Consider the following 12,528-nt stretch of genomic DNA (forward strand, 5'->3'; position numbering starts at 1 on the left):
CAAGCCTCGGGGAGGAAGAGCTCCCATATAAGACTCCTGGCCCCAGAGACCCTGTGGATGCCCTCATATGGCCTGGGCAGTCCTCCAGGCCTGACCTGTGCACCAAGTCTCAGCTAAGATCTGCACTGCGTTGGGTTGAAGGAACCCTCTCCTGCCTGAACCTCTGTTACTCCTGCAGGGTTTCAGGGAAGGCATCTTTCTTGGGATTGATTTCCAAGGAAGCCACCCTCCTGGAGAAACTATCTGTCCCTGGTGGGGATTTAGGTCGGCTCCCTGAGGAAACCCTCGTGGCCTGAAGGGTGACCCTCAGTGGACCCCCATGGCCTGGCTCATGGGCCATGACCCCAGCAGGATCCACTTACCTATGCCGCTCAAGGCCAGGGGCCCGCCTGGGCAGAAGAGTTCACTGAAAGACACAGGGGAGAACGGGGGCTCAGGGAGGAGCCACCAACCTGCCCCGGCCCCTGGGAGCCAGAGTGCCAACACCAAGCCCGCATGAGGAGCCTGGGCTGCCACACAGAGGAGCACATAGACAGGGTTGGGCACCCCCAAGGTGCTCTTCAGGGCCTCAAGGACTCCAGCCCAAAATACAGTGGCCCTGCCGGGGGACCTTGGGATCCCAGCATCCTCTTCCAAAATTCTCACCTAGGCTGGGCCTCAGCGTAATCCTATTGAGCATGATTTTTAAGTCATCACCTCTCTTCAGGACAATATAAGGTTCTCATCATTGACCCAACTAGGGCACCACCTCCCCACACATGCATCCAGCGGGACCCGGATGTGCTCACCACAGCTCAGTGCAGGAGACCAAGGCGACAGGAAAGGCCTGAGTTTCAGCGCTCCAGGGGCTGGGCACCGGACTGACGACCACTCGCCCCGGGACAGCGGGCCCAATGAAAGTTTTCCTCTGGTTTCACCATCTAGGGGACAGGAGGTGGACCTGTGTCCAAATGGAACCTCACGCCTACACATGGGAAGGGGGCGGGGGATGCCAGCTCACAACTGCTCTCCCACCATGGACCCATGTGATGGGATCCATGTGAAACACTGATGTGTCATGGATGCAGGGGAACCTTGGCCCTCCCCACGACTGAACCCTGGAAGGACAGGGCAGGTGGGTCACTGGACTCGGGCAAGATGCCCTAGCTATGCCCTATTGCAGGCACCTTGAGCACCTCCACTGCCCATGCTAGCTGCCTCTCACAATTCCAGGGCTGTATTGGCCCCTGGGGTGCGGGCCAGGGCCACCTACCCTCTCACAGCCAACCAAGGAGGTTGGCCCAGATGCCATGAACTGCCAATCTGGCAGTGGCATAATCTGCCCCTGTGTGTGGAGGGCGAGAACCCAGGCCCCGCTCCATACCACACAGGAAATCGCAGCCTGGGGCCCCAGGGCCTCGTGTGTTCTCTGGTGGGTCCCCATCCATGGCCACACAACACCCCCCACACACAGAGCGGGGCCACACTCAGTCAATCGGGGGACACCTGGTGTCTTCTCCTTTACTTGGACCCAAGATTCCACCCCCCTAGAGGTGACCCCATGGCTCAGATGCAGCCTGGACCACAAATTTCCAGGACAGGTCCTTCCACAGCAGGTCTCCCCACCTCAGGAGGACAGCCTTCCTGTCACTGCCCACAAGGAAGGGGTGACCCCCAGTGGGACATGGACTGTACCCTTGGCCCAAAGCCCACCAATTCCAGGGCCAGAATGCAGCACCCTCAGGTGCCAGCTAGGGCTAGTCTTGACACAGCCTTAGGGAAACAGTGCTGCCCTACACTTGGCTCAAAGAGGCACCACTGGGATGGCCCATAGCTTAATAGGGTCAGTCCCACTCAGGGCCATGGGTTTGGAGAGATCCTTGCAAATCCGAAGCCCAACCCCATGGACAGAATCGCACACACCTCTCCAAGGTCAGAGGGCCCCTGCAAGACCCCCTTGTCACCCCAGAGCCCTTGTGGCCACCCGCATGTGGCCTGGTCATCCTAGAGGCTTGACCTGAGCCTGAGTCTTAGCGGGGCACTGCCCCACATGGGGCTGAGGAAACCCTTTACTGTCTGGACCACTGCAACCCCTGCAGGGCTTCAGGGAAGGTATCCTCCTTGGGTCTGATTCCCAAGGAAGCCACCCGCCTAGAGAACCCATTCCAAGTGGGGATTCAGGACAGCTCCTGAGAAAACTCTTGTGGCTGAAGGCTGATGCTCAGCAACCCCATGCAGCCTGGCTTATGGGCCATGATCCCAACAGGATCCACTCACCGATGCTGGTCAATGCCAGGAGTCTGCTGGGCAGAAGAGCTCACTGAAAGACACAGGGGAGAATGGGGGCTCAGGAAGGAGCCACCAAAGTACCCTGCCCCCAGGTAAGGGGAGGGCCGACAACAAGCCCACATAGTGAGCCTGGGCTGCCTCATGGAGGAGCGCAGAGACAGGGTTGGGCACCCTCTAGATGCCCTCAGAGCCTCCAGGTCTCTAGCCCAAAATACAGTGGACCTCACAGGGAACTCGTAATTCCCAGCATCCTCTTCCAAAATTCTCACCCAGACTGGGCCTCAGCGTAATCCTATTGAGCATGATTTTTAAGTCATCACCTCTCTTCAGACAATATAAGGTTCTCATCATCGACCCAACCCAGGGCACCCCCTCCCCACACACGCATCCAGTGGGACGCTAATGTGCTCACCAAGTTCAATGCAGGAGACCAGGGCCCAGGAGGGCGCAAGCTTCAGCTCACCAGGGGCTGGGCATCTCGCTGATGGCCACTGGCCTGGGGCTAGCAGGCGCAATGCAAGTCTTCCTCTCTGGTCACCATCTGGAGGGACAGGGGACAGGTATCCAAACAGGGCCCCACACCTCCATGCAGGAAAGCAGGGAGTGGGGGCTGGCTCACACATGCTCTCCCTCCATGGACCCATGTGATGGCATCTATATGAGATAATGATGGTCATGGACCCGGGGAACGCTTGGTCCTCTCCGCTACTGAACCCTTGAAGGACAAGGTAGGCAGGTCACTGGGCTTGGGTAAGATGCCCAGGCTGTGCCGTACAGCAGGCCCCTGGAGCACTTTCACCGCTCACAGTGGCTCCACTGCACGACTCTAGACCACAACAGAAACCCAGGGCAGGGTCCAAGGCTGCCAACCAGCTCACAGTCAACCAAGGAGGCTGGTCCGGAAGCCAGGCGCTGCTGCCAACCTGGCAGTCCCACAGCCTGCTCCTGTGTGCGGAGAATGCCTGCCCAGGATCCCTCTCCAAGCACACACCAGAAATCGCAGCCTGGGTCCAGGGCCATGTGCTTTGTCTGCTGGGTCCTCATCCACACCCCAGACACCTGCCAAACACAGAGCTGGGCCACACTCAGCCAATCAGGAGCCACATGGTACCCCCTCCTTTCCTTAGACCCAAGACCCCGCCACCCTGGAAGTGACCCCATGGCTCAGAAGCAGCCTGGGCCACAAATTCCCGGGACAGGTCCCTCATGAGGGTGCCTTCCAACCTCGGGATGCGACCCTTCCAGTCACTCACCTCAAAGAAGGGGTGACTCCCAGCAGCAGGTGGGCTGCACCCTTGACCCAAAGCCCATGAGTCCCAGGGCCGGCCTGCAGCACCACAAAGCACCAGCCACGGCTCAGCCTTGACCCAACCAGTTGAAGCTGAACCGCCACCCACCAGGCTCAAGAAGGAGCTACTGGTGTGTCCCATTGCTCAACAGGGTCATTCGCATACAGGGCCATGAGTGGGGCACGATCCTTGAATCTCCGCAGCCCCACCCCATGGGCCCGATCGCCCACCCATTTCCAGGGACGGCGAGCCCCCAAGTGATCCCTGTGGCACCCCAGAGCCTCTGCTGTCCCGCTCATTTGTCCTGGGCAGTCATCGAGGACAGACTCGCAAACCGAGTGTCAGCTTGGAGCTGCCCTGCATGAGACTGAAGGAACCCTTTCCAGACTGGACCACCGTCACCCCTGCAGGGCTTCAGGGAAGGCATCGTATTGGGTCTGATTCCCCAGGAAGCTGATTTCCTAGAGGACAAACCCATCTATCCACAGGTGGGGATTAAGGTCAACTCCCTGAGGAAACCCTCCTGCCTTAAGGCTAATACTTGGTGACCCCATGCAGCCTGGCGCATGGCCCACGACCCCAGCAGGATCCACTCACCTATGCTGGTCAATGCCAGGGTGCCCGCCTGGGTGGAAGAGCTCACTAAAAGACACAGGGGAGAATGGTGGTCAGGGAGGAGCCGCCCACGTGCCTCGCTCCTGGGGAACAGGAGGGCTATCACACAGGGAGCCAGGACTGCCTCACGGAGGAGAACAGAGACAGGGTTGGGCCCTCCAGATGCCCTTCAGGGCTTCCAGGTCTCCAGCCCAAAATACAATGGCTCTGCCAGTGTCCTCTTCCAAAACCCTCACCTAGGCTGGGCCTCAGCGTAATCCTATTGAGCATGATTTTTAAGTCATCACCTCTCTTCAGGACAATATAAGGTTCTCATCATCGACCCAACTCAGGGCACCACCTCCCAGTGCATGCATCCAGCAGGACCCGGATGTGCTCACCACAGCTCAGTGCAGGACACCAGGGTGCCAGGAAGTATTCAATGTTCAGTGCACCAGGGGCTGGACACCTAGCTGATGGACACTGGCCTGGGGCCATTGGGCCCAATTCAAGTCTTCCTCCAGCCTCAACATCTGGGGAAACAGGAGTAGGACAGGCATCCAAACACAACCTCATGCCTCCATGGAGGCAGAAGGTGGGGTGTGGCGGCTCAGGGATACTTGCCTTCCATGGACCCATGTGATGGGATCCATGCAGACCACTGGCTCGTCTCGGACACAGGGCACCCAATGCTCTCTCAACACTGAACCCTGGAAGGACAGGGCAGGCGGGTCACTGGGCTTGGGCAAGAAGACCCGGTTGTGTCCTACTACAGGTCCCATGAGCACCTCCACTGCCCATGCCAGCTCCCCTGCACGACCCCAGGATCACGCCAGAACTACTGGGCACAGACCAGGGCCATCAACCAGCTCACAGCCAACCAAAGAGGCTGGCCCGGATACCAGGTGTCACTGCAAAGCTGGCAGTCACATAGCCTGCCCCTGTGCATTGTGGGCACACACCCAGGTGCCCTATCCCAGCATGAAATGGAAATCGCAACCTGGGGTCCCAGGGCCACATGCTTTCTCTGGTGGGTGCTCATCCATGCCCCACGCACCTCCTAAACACAGAGCAGGGCCACACTCGGCTAATTGGGGGACACATGGTGACTTCTCCTTTCCTTAGGTCCATGACCCGCTAACCTGGAGGTGACCCCGTGGCTCAGAAGCAGCATGGGCAGCATATTCCAGGGGTAAGACCCTTGACAGCAGGCCTTCCACCTCAGGAGGCCACCCTTCCTGACTCTTGCCAACAGGGAAGGGGTGATTTCCAGCCACAGGGAAGGGGAGATTCCTAGCAGGACGTGGACTGACCCCTTGGCCTAAAGCTGACGAGTCCATGGCTGGACTGTAGCACCACCAGGCACTGGCGAGAGCTCAGCCTTGACCCAAACCTAGGGAAATAGCACCGCCCCAACCAGGCCCAAACAGGTACCATGGGATGGCCCATAGATCAACAGGGTCGGTCCCATTCAGGGCAATAAGTCCTGTGCGATCCTTAAATCTCTGCAGCTCAACTCCATGGGCCCTATGCCCACCTTTCTCCAGGGATGGGGAGCTCCTGTATGACCCCATTGTGTCCCGAAGCCCCTGTGGCCTCCCTCATGTGGCCTGGTCAGTCCTCAAGGCCAGACGAGTACACCGAGACTCAGCTGGGAGCTGCCCCGCTTGAGACTGAAGGAACCCTTTCCTGCCTGGACCACCGTCATCCCCGCAGGGCTGCAGGGAAGGCATCCTCCTTGGGTCCGATTCCCAAAAAAATCAGCCCTCTTGGAGGACCAATCCACCCCTCCCTGGTGTGGAATCGGGTCGGTTGCCTGTGGAAACCCTCCTGTCTCAAAGGCTGACCCTTGGTGACCCCACATTGCCTGACTGATGACCCATGACCCCAGCAGGACCACTCACCTATGCTGGTCAGTGCCTGGGGGCTGCACCTGGGTAGAAGAGCTCACTGAAAGACACAAGGGACAATGGGGGTTGTCAGAACTGGAGCACCGACACCAAGCCCACACAGGGAGCCTGGGCTGCCTCACAGAGGAGCACAGAGAAGGGGTCGGATCCCCATGAGATTCCATTCAGGACCTCAAGGTCTCTAGCCCAAAATATACTGGCCATTCCGGGGAACTCCGGATCCCAGCATCTTCTTCCAAAATTCTCACCTAGGCTGGGCCTCAGCGTAATCCTATTGAGCATGATTTTTAAGTCATCACCTCTCTTCAGGACAATATAAGGTTCTCATCATCGACCTAACCCAGGGCACCGCCCCCCAACCGCCCGCCACCCATGCATTCAGTGGGGCACAGATGGGCTCACCGCAGCTCAGTGCAGCAGACCAGGGTGCCAGGAAGGGCCTGAGCTTCAGCTCACCAGGGGCTGAGCAGCTGGCTGAGAGACACTGGGCCAGAGCCAGCAGGCCCAATGTAAGTCTTCCTCTGGGGTCACCATCTGGAGGGGTGGGGGACAGGTGTCCAAACAGAGCCTCATGTCTCCATGCAGGAAAGTGGGCAGGGTGGGGCTGGCTCACACATGCTCTTCCTCCATGGACTCATGAGATGAGATTCATGTAAAACCATGATGGTCACGAATGCAAGGAACCCTTGGCCACTGAACCTTGGAATGACAGGGCAGGCAGATCACAGGGTTGGAGCAAAACACCCAGGCTGCACCCTACTGCAGGACCCTGGAGAACATCCACTGCCCATGCAAAATCCCCTGCTCGACTCTGGGCTGCACCAGGACCACTGGGCAGGACCACGGCCACCAACTAGCTCACAACAAACCAAGGAGGCTGGCCTGGATGCCACGTGCCACTGCAGACCTGGTAGTTACATGGCCTGCCCCTGGGCATGAAATGAACCCATCCAGGCACCCTCTATAAGCTCACATTAGAAATTGCATCCCGACGCCCCAGGGCCACGTGCCTTCTCTGGGGGGTCCCCATTCACGCACCGGACAACTCCCAAACACAGAGCTGGGCCACACTCGGCCAATCAGAGGCCATGTGATGTCCTCTCCTTTCCTTCGGCTCAAGACCCCGCCACCCTGGAGGTGACTCCATGGCTCAGAAGTAGCCTGGGCATCAAATTGCCGGAACAGGACCCTTAACAGTGGGCCTTCCACCACAGGATGCCACCCTTCCAGCTACTCCACTTCAGGTAGCGGTGACCTCCAATGGGACTCAGGCTGCACCCTTGGCCCAAAGCCCACGATTCCCAGGGCCAACCATGAGGTGCTGGCCAGAGTTCAGTCTTGACCCAAACCCACTGAGGCCACACCGCCCCACCATGCTCAAGGAGGCACCACTGGGATGGCCCATTGCTCCACAGGTCAGTCCCATCAGGGCCATGGGTTGGGCCCAGTCCTTGAATCTTCACGGCCTGACTCCATAAGCTCAATCACCCACACCCTACCCCACTGCAAGCCTCAGGGACAGAGAGCTCCTGTATAACACCTGTGGCCCCCGGAGACCCAGTGGACCCCATCATGTGGCCTTGGAAGTGCTCCAGGCCTGAGCCGTGCCCCAAGTCTCAGGAGCTGCACTACATTGGGTTGAAGGAACCCTCTCCTGCCTGGACCTCCGTTACCCCTGCAGGGTTTCAGGGAAGGCGTCCTTCTGGGATCAGTTTCCAAGGAAGCTGCCCTCCTGGAGAAACCAGCCATCCCTGGTGGGGATTCAGGTCAGGTCCCTCGTGGCCTGAAGGGTGACCCTCAGCCATCCCCCGCGGCCTGGCTCATGGCCCGTGACCCCAGCAAGATCCACTCACCTATGCTGCTCAAGGCCAGGGGCTCACCTGGGCAGAAGAGCTCACTGAAAGACAGAGGAGAACAGGGGCTCAGGAAGGAGCCTCCAATGTGCCCTGCCCCCAGGGAACCAGAGTGCCAACACCAAGCCTGCACAAGAAGCCCGGGCTGCCACACAGAGGAGAGTAGACAGGGTTGGGCATCCCGGAGGTGTCCTTTGGGGCCTCAAAGACTCCAGCCCAAAATACAGTGGCCCTGCCGGGGGACCTTGGGATCCCAGCATCCTCTTCCAAAATTCTCACCTACGCTGGGCCTCAGCGTAATCCTATTGAGCATGATTTTTAAGTCATCACCTCTCTTCAGGACAATATAAGGTTCTCATCATTGACCCAACTCAGGGCACCCCCCTCCCCACGCATGCATCCAGCGGGACCCGGATGTGCTCACCACAGCTCAGTGCAGGAGACCAGGGCACCAGGAAGGGCCTGAGCTTCAGCGCACCAGGGGCTAGGGACCTGACTGATGACTACTCGCCACGGGACAGCGGGCCCAATGAAAGTTTTCCTCTGGTCTCACCATCTGGGGGACAGGATGTGTACATGTGTCCAAATGGAACCTCACGACTCCACACGGGAAGGGGGTGGGGGGTGCCAGCTCATGATTGCTCTCCCACCATGGACCCATGTGATGGGATCCATGTGAAACACTGACATGTCATGGACGTGGGGGAACCTTGGCCCTCCCCACCACCGAACCCTGGAAGGACAGGGTAGGCAGGTCACTGGGCTCAGGCAAGACACCCTGGCTATCTGCAGGCACCTTGAGAACTCTACTGCCCACTCCAGTTGCCTCGCATGACCCCAGGGCTGTACTGGCCCCTGGGTGCGGGCCAGGGCCACCTACCATCTCACAGTCAACCAAGGAGGCTGACCTGGATGCCATGCACCTCTGCCCATCTGGCAGTGGCATAGTCTGCCCCTGTGTGTGGAGGGCGAGCACCCAGGCCCCACTCCATACCACACCAGAAATTGCAGCCTGGGGACCCAGGGCCTCGTGTGTTCTCTGATACATCCCCATCCATGCCTCACACAACACCTCCCATACACAGAGCGGGGCCACACTCAGCCAATCGGGGAATGCATGGTGTCTTCTTCACCTTTCCTTGACCCCACCACCCTGTAGGTGGCCCCGTAGCTCAGAAGCAGCCTGGACAGGTCCTTCCACAGCAGGCCTTCCCACCTCAGGAGGACACCCTTCCCGCTACTCACCCACAAAGAAGGTATGACCCCCAGTGGGACATGGGCTATATGCTTGGCCCAAAGCCCACGAGTCCCAGGGCCAGACTGCAGTACCATCATAGGGTCACTGGAGCTAGTCTTGACCCATCCTCATGGAAACAGCACCACTCCACACTTGGCTCAAAGAGGCACCACTGGGATGGCCCATAGCTTAATAGGGTCACTCCCATTCAGGGCCATGGGTTTAGAGAGATCCTTGAAAATCCGAAGCCTGACCCCATGGGCCAAATCACACACACACACCTCTCCAAGGTCAGACAGCCCCTGCAAGACCCCCTTGGTACCCCAGAGCCCTTGTGGTCCCCCTCACGTGGCCTGGCCATCCTACAGGCCTGACGTAAGCACCGAGTCTCAGCCGGCTGCTGCCCTGCATGGGGTTGAGGAAACCCTTTACTGCCTGGACCATCGCAACCCCTGGAGGGTTTCAGGGAAGGTAACCTCCTTGGGTCCAATTCCTAAGAAAGCTGCCTTCCTGGAGAACCCATCCCAGGTGGGGATTCACTTCAGCTCCTGAAGAAACCCTTGTGGCCAAAGGATGACCCTTGGAGACCCCACATAGCCTGGCTCATGGGCCATGACCCCAGCAGGATCTACTCACCTATGCTGGTCAATGCCAGGGGGTCTGCTGGGCACAAGAGCTCACTGAAAGACACAGGGGAGAATGGGGGCTCAGGAGGAGCCGCCAAAGTGCCCCACCCCTGGGTAACAGGAGCGCTGACACCAAGCCCACATAGTGAGCCTGGGCTGCCTCACAGAGGAGTGCAGAGACAGGGTTGGGCACCCTCCAGATGCCCTCAGAGCCTCCAGGTCTGCAGCCCAAAATACAGTGGACCTCACAGGGAACTCATGTTTCCCAGCATCCTCTTCCAAAAATCTCCCCTAGGCTGGGCCTCAGCGTAATCCTATTGAGCATGATTTTTAAGTCATCACCTCTCTTCAGACAATATAAGGTTCTCATCATCGACCCAACCCAGGGCACCCGCCTACCCACACACGTATCCAGCAGGACCGAGATGTGCTCACCAAGCTCAATGCAGGAGACCAGGGCCCAGGAGGGCCTGAGCTTCAGTGCAACAGGGGTTGGGCAACTGGCTCATGGCCACTGGCCTGGGGCCAGCGGGCACAATGCAAGTCTTCCTCTGGGGTCACCATCTGGAGGGACAGGGGATAGGTGTCCAAACAGGGCTTCACGCCTCTGTTTGGGAAAGGGAGGAAGGTGTGCTGGCTCACACATGCTCTCCCTCCATGGACCCATGTGATGGGATCTATATGAAATAACGACAATCATGGACCCAGGGAACCCTTGGCCCTCTCCGCCACGAAACCCTCAAAGGACAGGGCAGGTGAGTCACTGGATTCAGGCAAGATGCCCAGGCTGTGCCATACAGCAGCCCCTGTGGCACCTCCACTGCCCATGCTGGCTCCACAACACGACTCTGGACCACAACAAAACCCCTGGGCAGGGTCCAAGGTCATCAACCAGCTTACGGCCAACTAAGGAGGCTGGCCTGGATGCCAGGCACCGCTGTCGACCTAGCAGTCCCACAGCCTGCCCCTGTACAGGGAGGACACCAGCTCAGGCTCCCTCTCCAAGCACGCACCAGCAATCGCAGCCTGGGGTCAAGCACCACGTGCTTTCTCTGGTGGGTCCTCACACACACCCCAGACCCCTGTCAAACACAGAGCTGGGCCACACTTGGCCAATCAGGAGCTACATGGTGCCCTCTCCTTTCTTTGGGCCCAAGACCCCACCATCCTGGAGGTGACCCCATGACTCAGGAGCAGCCTGGGCCACAAATTCCCAGGACAGGTCCCTCATGAGGGGGCTTTCCAATCTGGGGACGTGACCCTTCCCACCACTGACCTCGAATAAGGGGTGACCCCCAGCAGCAGGCGGGCTGCATCCTTGACCCAAAGCCCATGAGTCCCAGGGTCGGCCTACAGCACGACAAAGCATGATCCATGGCTCAGCCTTGACCCAACCAGTTGAAGCCGAGTCGCCAACCACCAGGCTTATGGAGGCGCCACTGGGGTGGCCCATTGCTCAACAGGGTCATTCGCACTTAGTGCCATGAGTGGGCATGATCCTTGAATCTCCACAACCTGACCCCATGGGCCTGATTGCCCACCCCTCTTTGGGAAGGGAGAGTCCCCGTGTAATCCCTGTCCCACCCCAGAACCTCTGCTGTCCCGCTCATTTGTCTTGGGCAGTGTTCGAGGAAAGACTCGTACACCAAGTGTCAGCTGGGAGCTGCCCTGCATGAGACTGAGGAACCTTTTCAAGACTGGACCACTGTCACCCCTGCAGGGCTTCAGGGAAGGCATCGTCTTGGGTCTGATTCCCCAGGAAGCCACCCTCCTGGAGGACAAACCCATCTCTCCACAGTGGAAATTCAGGTCGACTCCCTGAGGAAACCCTCCTGCCTGAAGGCTAATACTTGGTGACCCCACGCAGCCTGACTCATCACCCATGATGCCACCAGGATCCACTCACCTATGCTGGTCAATGCCAGGAGTCTGCTGGGCAGAAGAGCTCACTGAAAGACACAGGGGAGAATGGGGGCTCAGGAAGGAGCCACCAAAGTACCCTGCCCCCAGGTAAGGGGAGGGCCGACACCAAGCCCACATAGTGAGCCTGGGCTGCCTCATGGAGGAGCACAGAGACAGGGTTGGGCACCCTCCAGATGCCCTCAGAGCCTCCAGGTCTCTAGCCCAAAAATTACAGTGGACCTCACAGGGAACTCGTAATTCCCAGCATCCTCTTCCAAAATTCTCACCCAGGCTGGGCCTCAGCGTAATCCTATTGAGCATGATTTTTATGTCATCACCTCTCTTCAGACAATATAAGGTTCTCATCATCGACCCAACCCAGGGCACCCCCTCCCCACACAGGTATCCAGCAGGACCAAAATGTGCTCACCAAGCTCAATGCAGGAGACCAGGGCCCAGGAGGGCCTGAGCTTCAGCTCAACAGCGGCTTGGCAACTGGCCACTGGCCTGGGTCCAGTGGGCACAACACAAGTATTCCTCTGGGGTCACCATCTGGAGGGACAGGGGACAGATGTCGAAACGGGGCTTCACGCCTCTGTGCGGGAAAGTGAGGAGGGGGTGCTGGTGCTCACATGCTCTCCCTCCATGGACCCATGTGATGGGATCTATATGAAATAATGACAGTCATGGACCCAGGGAACCCTTGGCCCTCTCTGCCACCAAACCCTCAAAGGACAGAGTAGGCGAGAGACTTGGTTCAGGCAAGATGCCCAGGCTGTGCCAGCAGCCCCTGCAGCACCTCCACTGCCTATGGTTGCTCCACTGCATGACTCTGGACAACAACAGAAC

The 12,528-nt window shown here is 58.7% G+C and overlaps 7 non-coding genes across 7 annotated transcripts; all 7 read right to left on the bottom strand.

Annotated features, from left to right (window-relative positions):
- Positions 1-652: 652 nt before the first annotated feature.
- On the bottom strand, positions 653-734 carry LOC119619556 (small nucleolar RNA SNORD115). Its single transcript, XR_005236019.1, has one exon. It is a non-coding gene; the product is annotated as a small nucleolar RNA SNORD115 (small nucleolar RNA).
- Positions 735-2,544: 1,810 nt separating this feature from the next.
- On the bottom strand, positions 2,545-2,625 carry LOC119619456 (small nucleolar RNA SNORD115). Its single transcript, XR_005235936.2, has one exon. It is a non-coding gene; the product is annotated as a small nucleolar RNA SNORD115 (small nucleolar RNA).
- Positions 2,626-4,415: 1,790 nt separating this feature from the next.
- Positions 4,416-4,497, bottom strand: LOC119619467 (small nucleolar RNA SNORD115). The gene has a single exon (XR_005235943.2). It is a non-coding gene; the product is annotated as a small nucleolar RNA SNORD115 (small nucleolar RNA).
- A 1,819-nt stretch (positions 4,498-6,316) lies between these two features.
- On the bottom strand, positions 6,317-6,398 carry LOC119619464 (small nucleolar RNA SNORD115). The gene has a single exon (XR_012091576.1). It is a non-coding gene; the product is annotated as a small nucleolar RNA SNORD115 (small nucleolar RNA).
- Positions 6,399-8,200: 1,802 nt separating this feature from the next.
- On the bottom strand, positions 8,201-8,282 carry LOC119619428 (small nucleolar RNA SNORD115). Its single transcript, XR_005235911.2, has one exon. It is a non-coding gene; the product is annotated as a small nucleolar RNA SNORD115 (small nucleolar RNA).
- A 1,793-nt stretch (positions 8,283-10,075) lies between these two features.
- Positions 10,076-10,156, bottom strand: LOC119619457 (small nucleolar RNA SNORD115). The gene has a single exon (XR_005235937.2). It is a non-coding gene; the product is annotated as a small nucleolar RNA SNORD115 (small nucleolar RNA).
- Positions 10,157-11,973: 1,817 nt separating this feature from the next.
- LOC119619460 (small nucleolar RNA SNORD115) lies at positions 11,974-12,054 on the bottom strand. The gene has a single exon (XR_012091579.1). It is a non-coding gene; the product is annotated as a small nucleolar RNA SNORD115 (small nucleolar RNA).
- Between the last annotated feature and the right edge of the window lie 474 nt (positions 12,055-12,528).

Source organism: Chlorocebus sabaeus, chromosome 26 (assembly GCF_047675955.1).
Source record: "Chlorocebus sabaeus isolate Y175 chromosome 26, mChlSab1.0.hap1, whole genome shotgun sequence".
Classification (NCBI taxonomy): Eukaryota; Metazoa; Chordata; class Mammalia; order Primates; family Cercopithecidae; genus Chlorocebus; species Chlorocebus sabaeus.